Source organism: Euprymna scolopes, chromosome 7 (genome assembly GCF_053919585.1).
Source record: "Euprymna scolopes isolate OS-2025 chromosome 7, ASM5391958v1, whole genome shotgun sequence".
NCBI lineage: Eukaryota > Metazoa > Mollusca > Cephalopoda > Sepiida > Sepiolidae > Euprymna > Euprymna scolopes.
In genome coordinates this window covers 9822960-9835597 of record NC_136488.1, presented here as the reverse complement: position 1 = coordinate 9835597, position 12638 = coordinate 9822960, and the positions used below count along the sequence as shown (strand labels likewise).

The window sequence follows — 12638 nt, the reverse complement described above, 5'->3', positions numbered from 1 at the left end:
TTATTTGTTATATATTAGTTTTTGTTTTTTGTTTTCTTTTTAATATAGTTGTTTTTTGTTTAGTTCTCTTTTTAGGAATCATTTTCTACACTGCTCAGACACTAACTTATTTTTGGTACTTTTTTACCTTACCACCAACTGCACCATTTCCTTTAAACTAACGACTTCCATAGGTTCTAGACTTTACTGAATAAGACAATCTATTTTAACTTTGGCGGGGACAAGTAGTTTTCGAGATATAATGACATCCATTATGCACTGTAATTCACTGTTCTACACATGCGCGAGAAAAAAGTGTACTTCTCTTTGCACAACACTGCCACCCACCCCCACTTTTGGAGGGGGGTATGCTGACAACATGTATTTATTTTATTTTTTCACTTTTTGCGGGTGGGTATGCTGACAACATGTATCAAGGTTGAACTTGGGGCAAATGCTTCATACAGTCCCCCCAATCATAAAATGAGGTGTCTATTCCGGAAGCCATTCTTACCATGGCGAGGTTGGTTGTGTCTATTCCATACGACGTTCTCTATAAGGAAGTTTGAGGTGTTTATTCCGAAACCCGTTCTTAACATTTAGTAGTGCATTACGTCAGAGTGAGCAACTGATTTGAGTGCGTCCCATTTCCACTCGGTACAGAAGGAGAAGGAAGTGAAAAGGAAAGAAGAGAAAAGAGTTAACTGAATGAATGGAGAAAAAGAGAAGGTAGCTTATACAAGCTAATATCTTTTTTACGTTCGCTCGTCTCACAGATCAATTTCGAAGAAAGATAGAAGATAATTGTATAAGGAAGAAAAAACGAAGAAAGAAATAACAAAAGAAAAAAAAGATAGCTAATTTTAAAATACCCCCCCCCATAAAAAAGGAGAGAGAATTAAGTAACATAAGAACGACGGTAAAACAAATGAACACATATCTAAGGAAATTGCTAAAACTCTAGAGGAAACCTCCAGTCTGTAGTGGAATGAGGCTGTAACTGGTTGGTACGTTCATTACTGCCAAGACTAAGCAGCAAAACCCCACCCCTACACTGTAGAGATCCCTAGATGCCGTAAAGCCTTCTACTCGAATAGCTTTTCCCCTCGGACTACTGCACTTTGGAATTCCCTCCCAGGCCCCTGCTTCCCTGACTTTACTGACATGCAGAAATTCAAATGTAATGTGAACAAACAACTCGCTGCCCAACTCCATAAATAGTATCCTTGCAAATCTGGTCCCAAATAGTACCTATTTACTATGCCTCCCCATGGGACAGAGTTAGACACCAGGGTCTTTTTTTTAACGTGGAGAAAAGGTACAAAAATAAAAATAAAAATTGTCTCAGTCGTGAAGGATTGATCCTCCACCGAAAGAGAACAAGAAATGGAAGTGCAGCATCTGAAGAACAGATACTACACTTTGATCTTGACCAAAAGGCCAAGTAGCCCCTCACGACTAAGTGGTTCTGTGCCTTGTTTGGGATGAAACGTCAATAAAAATAAATAAATAAAATAAAATAAAAACAGAAAAACAGAAAGAAACGAGTTTAAAGATAGAAGAAAAGAAAAAAGGAATGGAGAAAAAAATGATTGAGTATTGTTATAATATTTCAGCTGGTGAATCACTATCCTATTTGAGGGTTCTTGATAACGTACAGAAACATATACAGATACGTTTCTGTACGTGTTTGAGTGGTCTACTCCTTTATCCTTCTCTCCAATCTTTGTCTCAAAGACGTGATGTTGCTAGTCTCTGTCTTTTTTTTTAAATACTATTATGACGTGTTCTTCTGAATTATCTTTATTTCAAGCTTCCTTTGTTCCAACTTGCTTGATTCATTGGCCTAGTTGTTTTGATACCTCATTTTAATTCCGTTTCTTATTTCAGTAGATTCTTTCCAAGAACTGCAAGTTTGTGGAACTGTCTTCCTGTTCACTGTTCTCCTTCTACCTACAGCTTTATAGTTTTCGAGACTAAGGTCAATAGGCATTTCCTGTCTTTGAGGTCATCATCTTTTGTTCTTGTTAGTTACTTACATTAAGTGGCATTACGCCTTGTCTAAAGCGATTTCTATTTTTAAAAATGATTCTAGAAAAGAGAGAGAAAGAGAGAGAAAAAAGAAAGAACATTAATCAAAAGTGATTTTAAACAGAAAAACGAGTTATGAATGTTGTATTTTTACTTGCCATTTCTTAAGAAGAAGAAGAAGAAGATGAAGAAGAAGAAGAAGAAGTTGTTCAATGATAAATGGACAAGAAAAAGTAAAAGGAATTCAATCTTCCAAACTTTCTATCGTCCAAAACAACTGAATATTCAATATTTACATTTGTATTTATTTCTTAAACAATTTGGCGTCATTCATTCTCCTTTTCTCTCTCTCTCTCTCTCTCTCTCTCTCTCTCTCTCTCTCTCTCTCTCTCTCTCTCTATCTCTCTCTCTCTCTCTATCTCTCTCGCTTTTTTTGCTTTCGAGTTTTCTCTAGAGTTCTTGCTCGTTTTCTCTGCATCACATTCTCAATCTCTCTAATACTCCCCTCTCTTCTCTCTCTGTCACTTTCTCTCTCTCTCTCTCTCTCTCTCTCTCTCTCTCTCTCTCTCTGCTGTATTTCTCTCTTTCTAAATTCATCAGATATCATATTCCCGTCAGCCTTGTCTTCTACAGTCAGTTACACTTCTATTTATCACCTCTCTCTCCTTCTCTCTCTTTGTCCGTCTCTCTCTCTCTCTCTCTCTCTCTCTCTCTCTTACTGTAACTTTCTCTAGTTCTCTCTGTACCTCTCTTTCTCTCCCTATTTATCTCTGTCTATTCCCGTTTCTCTCTTTATGTAGCTCTCTCTAATTCTCTCTACCCCCCCTTTCTCTCTTCCCTGTACTATGCAGTTTCCCCTTTCTTAATTTATCAAACATCATACCCTTGCCACTTGTCTTTTCCTACCACCAAGTCAGTTACTGTTTTATTTATCACATCCCCCCCCTCTCTCTCTCTCTCTCTCTCTCTCTCTCTCTCTCTCTCTCTCTCTCTCTCTCTCTCTTGAACTTCTTTCTGCAATCCCAGATGCACGAAAACTTAGTACAGGAAGGGGCTGCTGCCAAGGAGGAGGCGCATCTAGATTCAACAGAGCGATAACGGCAAGGGAAGGGGGGAGATTAACAGGTAAGTACGGTTTTGCGGAGGTGGGCATCCATATGTGCCTGCATCTATGAAAACAAACACACGCAAAGGCAGAGGTACACACACACACACACACACACACACACACATATATATACACACACATACATACATTTATATATATACCTGAAGAACCCCTAACCCTACCTGTTGGTCCTCCTTCTTCCATTAACGCAATAACATCAGCACGGACGACAAGCTTCTTGCAAACGGAACAACAGCACCTGCTTCCAATTTAAAGGTTAGTTTTTATTGGATACTAAATATTTTTTCAATCAATTTTTTAATTGTTACTAAATATTTTTTGCAATTAATTTTTTAATCGACACTAAATATTTTTTCAATAAATTTTTTAATTGACACTAAATATTTTTTTCAATCAATTCTTTAATTGACACAAAATATTTTTGCAATTAATTTTTTAATTGATGCTAATATTTTTCAATTATTTTGTTAATTGACACTAAATATTTTTTCAATTAATTCTTTAATTGACACTAAATATTTTTTCAATTAATTTTTTAACTGACACTAAATATTTTTCAATTATTTTTTTAATTGTTACTAAATATTTTTTTCAATTAAACTTTTATGAAACGTAAACAACACTCTCCTCCATCTCTAAAGTGGTTGCTATGCAACATTCTGGTTTTTATTGATTTAACACAAATTATTTGATATGATAAAATATCTGAAATATCGCAAATAAATAAATGATTTGTTGTGAGTTCCCAGAAAAGCTAAGGAAACCAAAATGGATCGAAAATATATATATATATATATATATATATATATATATAACAAATAAATGTCAGCAAAAGCAAAACTGAGTTACTCTTTTACCTACATCGATAAGTTTTTTTTGTTGCTTTTTTTTTTGTGTATTTTAACTTGTTTTAAAGTGTTTTCATTTTGAATTTAAAATAAAAATAGTGTAAAATCTGTCGAGTTAAAAACAAAATTAAAATGATGATTTTATTAAAGCCATATCCGAACCTCGATAATCGCTCAAAAATCGAAAATTAAAGAAAATAATGATAGGACATTCTATTTTTTCACGATTGGTGACATTTATCGGACAGGTTTCTGTCAGGATTTTGTTTCATTTTTTTATTTTGAGCAATTATCGAGGTCTGACTATAGCTCTAAAGAGACTATCATTTTGTTTTTTTATTCTAACTCGAAAACCTTTACACAATCTTTATTTTAAATCCAAATAACTTTAAAATAAGTTGAATCACAACAAAAAAACTTATCCAGGAAGATAGAAGAGTAACTTATCTTGCCTTTGGTAACATTTATTTGTTAATAATTTATGTTTTTACCCCTTTTTGCTTTGTTGGCTATTCCGGAAAATCATTAACTTTTTATTATTGTTAGCCAAGACGTTCAGTTGTCAATGTATGCAGTTAAAGTAAAATGATCTCTTTGCCTTTTTGACTGTTTTCAAACGCATTTTTGGAATTTCGAACAGAAATCAGATAAAATAAAACTTGCAGAAAAAAAACTGAAAGAATCTGACAATTTGATGTTCAATCGATATGTTCATTTTTACTCTTTTTCGCTCCAAACAACGCATATTGTCACTTGGACGTAAGGGCTACTATTTGGGATCATTTTTAACAGAGTACTGGGAGGAGTTGCACAGCGAGATACCTGTTTATATTACATTTAAACTTTTGCAGGTCAGTACAATTAGGGAAACAGAAGACAAAGAGGAAATGTCAAAGTCTAGCAGTTCAAAGGAAGAAGGCGTTTTGGCATCTATACACCTCAACGTGGAAGAGGTAGAATTTTGCTGCTTGTTGGGAAAGTTGGGAATGTGTACACTGAGAAGCACATTCCATGAAAATATTTGTAAAACAGACATAGGGATACAATATTGTTGCGATGGGGCAGGGGTTGGAGCTTGGTTGATAGTGCAGGGCTTATTAGATTGGAGACTCTTTTTTGGACCCTGTCTACGAGGGAGAGACTAGTGGTAGGTGCACCAACCCAGATGTGCCCACAATACTTCATCCACGGACGAATGGTGGCTTTGTAGAGGTATAGGATACTCTCAGGTGTGAGTAATTTTTCAGCATAGAGAGAGTCCACCTTCTTTGCAGCAGTTTTGGCAATCTCCTCACTGTATTTGTTCCAATTCATGTTGCCTGAGAACATAGTAACAAAAACTGTTTTTAAATTAACTAAGAAATTTTTTTAGAAAGTCCAAACCAATCTTTTTTATTACGAGCCAAGGTTCGGTTTCGTGTCATACTGGCAACTAAAGAACAGTTTTGGTTCTTTAGTTAACTCTTATTGGTCAGAGTAAGTTATGGTTTGATCTAGTCCTTGAGGACCATTCTCCCAGACATTATCTCATGAAGGAGGTGAGGTATATTGCTAACCATATGAAGTGTCTCTATCAGGATATGCGAACTGGTACATTCTTGGCTATTTTTTCTACTCAATTATAGACTCCCGTCCACCCGGGGGAGTATATTTTCCTCACCTTCCAACCGTGTTCCACATCCTGATGCCCTGTAAATCAATTAAATAAAAAGTGATGAACGAAAATTCCATGAGCAGAGCTGTTTTACTCAGAACTGCTCATCTGTGGAGCACAATATGATAGAGCTGCTTCCCAGCTGAGTATAACACGGTCATTTATCAAGTCCAATGTAAACAATTACTTGTTGATATTCCTTTTAAATAATTAAATCCTACCCAGGTTCCATCATCACCGATCATCATGATGTTGTTTTATCTGACACTCATTAACACTTATCCTTGAGTGGCTTCTGGGACTTGACAAGTGGTGACTTTATAATAAAAAAAAAATCCTCAAACGAAATATCCAGAAGGATCATTTACATTGTAAACTGTACCCTTTTCTTTCATAAATATTGAGCAAGTTGGGTTTTTACAAAGTTATAAAAATCACTCTGTGTGTGTGTGTGTGTGTGTGTGTGTGTGTGTGTGTGTGTGACTGCATTTCCGTGACTGCATTTCCTATGAACTCTGAAACAGCTGGGCCGATTTTTGGAAATGTCACACAGATATACATTTTGTGTTTGGGAGTGCTCTTAAATAGATGTTATATCGGAATGCCTCCAATAAGTATCAAAAAAGCAATAATCAAAAAAAATCCGATTCAAGAAAGAATAATTCAGTTTTGACCAAAGTTAACGCCCTTACACAACCTAACACCACAAGTGAATTTAAGAAGTTTTATCACCGCACAAGCAGAAAGGTCTGGCATATATAATAAACAGTAGGTTCTTTGGTAAGACAGGAGCACGTTCGAAATTAATGTTTCTGTTCAGAGCACAATTGAACCATGATACTTGACTTTTGCATTTTAAATTTTAATTTAAGCCATTATATAAAAAATAATTTTACAAAATCAACAGTAGGTTCTCTACAGTGTAATGTAGACTATAATGTGTTGCTTGCTAAATCACTGTGAGGAGGCAATGTGAAGCTTCCTCCAGGTGCACTGCAGTGCATCCCCGACACTTGAGCAGACTATCAATCGATTGGATTGAAAAATGGACGATTCATCGATTTTGATGACAATAAAAGTATTGGAAGTGTAAAACATTCGTTAATCCTCATTCAATCGCAGTAAAATAAAGTAAATCGTTGTCTTTTCTGCTTATTAATGTATTCACTCAGACCTCACAATATTATTATTATTATCAAAAAAAAATAATAATACAAAATACATACTACCATTAGATTTCTTCCTTGTTTTCTTCATTGCAAACTCACTAACTTAGACATTTTCTAAAATCAAATTTCTGTAATGGATTTGATAAAAACTAAAATACAAGTACTTTAATGGAATGTGCTCTGATGAACTCATTACACTAGTACCCCCTAAAAGTACAACCTCTGAAAAGCTAGTTGAGCAGCAAAATCCCATCCCTTCACTGTAGAGGTCCCTTAATAATATAAACAGATCTCTCGCTAATCTTCTTTTGATAATACTCTGTAGACTTGGTCACAAATAGTAACCCCTTATGTCCAAGTGACTTGTTTGAGGTCAGCCAGCAACGTTAGCCCTTAGCGGGTTGAACCAGCTTACCTCAAAGGAGGGAGTGTCTAGGGAATATCAAATTCACAAGTGGTCCTCAGTCACATGTATATCCCAGTTAGGGGAAATGACAATGTTAGATTTTTGCAGTTCTTGAAGGGAGGTGATGACGTCCGCCTAAATACAGTGCCTGGTATTCCCAAATGGTCACCCATCTGGTACTTATCAGGCTGAACGTTGCTTAATTTCAATAATCTAATGACGACTAGTGTGTCAACATTATTACGTTGTTTGGGATGAACACAAGTAAAGATGAATATAGATTCTAGATATAAAGTTTTGTAACATGACAACACGTGATTATAATCTTCGTAAGGAGACATAAAACTGGTGCAAAACTGTCCTGTTTGGAGAATTAATTTTATTCGTCTTGAAACGGGTATTCTCTTACTAGATAGATAATAAAATAAAAACTAATGTTGGCCAGATAAATTTTGCGCTGTCAACAACAGATATTCAATCATTGAGAACAAATTTCGTGGATACTAATGGTTTGGAGTCATATGATTTTTCATGATGAATATCTGATAGTCATTTAGAGTTTTTTATTATTTAGTCGAGTTATGTCATCCTTAGTCGTCCTGGGACGTTTCTGTTAAGCTTTTTAATGGCTTGAAGTGCTTGACGTGCAGTAGGTTGATTGTTTGAGCTCTCCACAGCATCTTTGAACGTCATGTGATCCAACTTTCAGGATTGTTGATGTCCGTTATTACCTACCTAATTACATACCTACCTACCTACCTACCTACCTACCTACCTACCTAGGAGCCAATCTTTCAACCTCCTCAGCTTAACAGTCAGAAGCAGCATGAATTGAAACAAATACATTGAGGACATTGCTAAGGCTGTTGCAAAAAAGGTGGACTCCCTCTATCATGTTAGAAAAAGTACTCACACCTGAGATTAGATTATATCGTTACAAAGCCACCATTCGCCCATGCATGGAGTATTGTTGCCACATCTGGGCTGGTGCATCTACCACTAGTCTCTCCTTCTTAGACAGTGTTCAAAAAAGAGTCAAATAAGTCCCATACTATTGGCCAAGCTCCAACCTCTCCACAATATTGCATCCTTGTGTTTGTTTTACAAGTACTTTAATGGAATGTACTCTAGTGAACTTATTGCATTTATGCCCTTCGACGTACACAACTTTGACTAACCCGAAAAGCAGCAAAATCTTACCTCTTCACTGTTGAGGTCCTTAGATTCTAGAAAACCTACTACTACTACTACTACTACTACTAGTAGTAGTAGTAGTAGTAGTTTGCTAGCCATTGGAATTCCCTTCATGTTTCCGGCTTTCCTGACTGTACTAACCTGCAAAAATTTAAATGTAACTTGAACAGACATCTTGCTGCTCAACTTCCCACAGTCCTCTGTTAGATACGATTACAAATAGTAGTCCCTTTCGTTCAAGTGGCAATATGCGTTTTTTGCTGTGTTATTATCTTTAAAATGGGTTTTGTCTCATTAAAGCTACAACCGAAACTGATCCATCTTCGTTAAGATATCCCATTATCCTGAGAACAAGTGATGTAATGTCCACCCATTTCATCAGCTTCCAGTTCCCATAATTCTGCAGGATCAATTATTTGTTTCCTTCTGTGGTGCCTTGTCTAAAACGTTTCTTGTTTACCACATTATGCCAGATTTATTTGAAAAAAATATATTTTAGCAAATATTTGCACTCGTAAACGAAACCACTAATAGTCTAATAACTCTCTCGTTCTGTTCTACCCTTTTCATGTCACATGGTAAAGCATCATTTTCTATTCCTCTTTGCAACAGATATGGAGAGTCAGAACGATTGAATATAGTTGTTCTTTTTTTTACATTTATTCATTCATATGGCATATTCACGTTGACACACTGATTCTCGTAAGCTCGCCGAAGTTAAGCAACATTGAGTCTGGTGAGTACTAAAATGGGCGACCATTTAGGAATTCCATGTGCTGTATGTGCTCTCCGCTTATCTTGGCATTGTTTTCAGTGTCAATCCAGGAGAGTTATGGTTGGAGATTGCACAACCCTTACCTCACAATTTCATGCACAGCTATCCTTACAGGGGGTATCCATTGTCTTTGAGATTGAATGGAGACTTCACTCTAAACAAAACGATATTGCGACTGGGGCATAACAGAATAATGTGGTAGGGATCAGACTTAAAAGGGCATGATATGAATAGGGACCTGGGAAGCAAAATGTTTTTTCACATTACATTTAAATTTCTGCATGTTGGTACTGTTGGGAAACAAGGAACAGCAAAGGAATTTCAACCATATCGCAATAATCATTTATATTACATTCTTGTTAATAATAGTGAATTGTTTTCTTTGGAATTGGATTGGCAATAAGCCTCTTCAAGATTCCTATACTCTCTGTATCGTTCTTTGTCTTCATCCTTCCAGGCCCTTCACAACCACCTTTCACAGAATCAACTAATGTTGGTTTTACCGTTTTATTACACTGGCATTCTTTTAAGTTCGCCTTAGAATGTTCTATTTATATTTCTAGTTGCGTTTAACTACTGATATTCTATTTCAACTTATGCATGATTGGTTGATTAATGTCACCTGACTATGTGAATTGATGTCAGCACTTTAGGACTTTTTTCTAATGTTCGGTTGTTTTCATCAGTGTCCTTTGATTCTAATTTCTCGTAAGTTTTTATCCAGGTTTTTCAGAACCATTCCTAGTGTTGGTAATACAATAACTTTCTTCCTGTTCCATATTTCATTCAGCACTCTGACAAGGTTCGCAGATTTGATTGGTTTTTCTACTTCCTTGATCTTCACCCTGTAATCTGCTGAGACGATAACATCTACGATTTTAAAGATTTTTTTTGTCTTTGTTTTTTTATTCTTGTTGACTATTATCACGTGCAGTCACCTTGCTTGAATGCATTTATCCGATTGTACTTGATGACCCTGATTATTTTAATATTTCCATTTTCTGATACCGTCTTCAGTTTTATGTTTCTGAATTTTTTAGATAAGGACTTTTTAGATAAGGATTTTTTGGATAAGAATTTGCATTATTTGAATTATTTTGACTACTGTTCTCATTTTGAGTGTAATTCTCACAATGTTTCGGTTGATTTAATCTCCGACCTTCTTAGGTGTATTTTATTGAACTCGGGAATCTTTCTGTTGAACTTGGGAATCTGCATGGAATTTCGAATAGAATTATTTAATCCATGGGGTGGGGAGAGTAGCATGCTCTCGTTCCGTCGGCCATGACCTATAATTTGCAAGTGTATTCTTTCGTATCGCCCACAAGGATTGAATCTTCAACTTAAGTGTCACTTAAAATTGAATTTTTTTTAGTGCTTTATTCATTATGCGACAGGTCCCTGTGAGAATAACGCTTCAGATGAGAACAGTAGTTCGAATAATCCAAACATAATGCTACACACATTTACACACGTGTTAACACTCTCTTTTTTTTCCAGTTAAACAACAACTTTTATTTACAGGTACTTTCCTGTCCGACCATGTTTAGCATGCATCTTTGCTGTTTGCTCTCAGCCCACACATGTGTCACACGTCTATCTCTGCCTTTTGTCTAATGTAATCGTGATCGTTAGTCCATACACACATTCTTCTTTTTATAATCTTTTTCTTTGTCCTTGCCGTGACGTCACTTTGCACACAGATTGGTCATTTACATACAGATGCCATATGCACATCTGTGCTCTGTTACACAAATCATACAAACTGTCTGCTTGAAATTATAGGAGCTTTTTACGTGTATTTGGTCCATGATATTTTCATACCAGAAATTAGAAGAGTGAACATTCACAGAATACAGACTGGACTCTCAATGTTGGCCATCGAGAGAGCACTTGCCGATCACGGCTTTTATTATTGCGATATTATTTCATGCTAGGAGACCCGACGTTGCCCGGGATTAAATGATGATCAACGAATGTTTCACACTCCCATATTTTTATTGCCATCGCAATCAGTGAAATTGACCATTTTTCGATTAAATCGATTGATTGCTTGCTCTAGTTGGGGCACATCATGGTGCATCAGGAAGAAGTTTCACGTGCCTCTCATAATGACATAGTCCACAATACATTGTAATCTACATTCCAATCTAGAAAACCTATTGTTGATTTTATAAAATTATTTTTTTATATATATAATCGCTTGAATTAAAGTTTAAAATGCAAAAGTCAAGTATCATGGTTCAATTGTGCTATAAACAGAAACATTCATTTCGAACTATCATGTCAACGAACCTACTGTTGATTTTATATGCCTGGTCCTTCTGTTTGCGTGATGATAATGGCTTGAATTTAATTTTAAAATGGAAAAGTCAAGTATCATGGTTCAGTTGTGTTTTAAACAGAAACATTCATTTACAACGCAACCCCGTCATATCAAAGAACTAACTGTTGATTTTATATGCCGGGTCTTTCTACTTGTGTGGTAATAAAACTTCTCAAATGCACTTGTGATTTTAGGCTGTACAAGGTGTTAACGTTGGTCAAAATCGCTTGTTCCTCCTTTCATCGGATCTTTTCGGTGATCGATTATCGATTTTTATAGAAGACATTTTGATACAAAACCTATGTAAAATCGCTGACAAATACATAAAGGACACTTGTGTGAAATTTCATAAAAATTCGTTTCAGAGACCATAGGGAACACACACACACACACACACACACACACACACACAAGAAAAAATGTTCTTTTATAAAATAGATAGATAGATAGATAGATAGATAGATAGATAGATAGATTTCGTGGTTTAGTTTATGTGGCACCACCAGGCCGAGGTTTACTGATCTGTCATTCTGTCACACAACTAGTTTTTATCTCTCACACTCTATCTGCACTATCATAAAGAAAAGGAACCGTTAAAACAAAACGAAACATAGTTACAGTACAAGTCAGACATAGAAACATTTCTTTAAAATGGTAATACGTAAAAATGATATATGATAATACATTATTAAATAAAAGATAACATTTCAATAATTACAGTTTTTTTTTGTTTTTTTGCTTTCATTTTTCAGTTTTATTTCATGCTTTCTTCTCGTGTTCTATTCTTGCTGCGAAAAAGTTCACATTTTGATTGGACCAAATGTATTTTCACTTTTTGCCGATAATTGTCTTTTAAACAGCCCAGTCGTAAAATACGTTAAAATATGATATTTTAATTTATGCAGATTTTGTATTTATTATTATAGAGCTAATTCTCTACGGATTATTACATACTACATTGTACCCAATGTAGCGATTTCGAAAGTAAAAAAACATATGACTTAGGTGCCATCAGATAGATTCGAAATGAAAACATATAGCACTTTAGCCGTAGTCGTTACTGCTTGAGCTATCGTCAAATGGATAAGAAATGGTTAAAAATGAATTGAATTTAACGTCTAAATGTA

At 35.5% G+C, this 12638-nt stretch overlaps 1 protein-coding gene across 1 annotated transcript in view; it reads left to right on the top strand.

The window, feature by feature from the left end:
• Positions 1 to 2782: 2782 nt before the first annotated feature.
• The window catches only part of LOC145279603 (uncharacterized), a 61511-nt gene continuing 51655 nt past the window's right edge, over positions 2783 to 12638 (top strand). The window contains exon 1 of the mRNA XM_080130771.1: positions 2783 to 3394. The gene's annotated coding sequence lies outside the window, so the exon portion shown is untranslated. The remainder of the gene's footprint in view (positions 3395 to 12638) is intronic.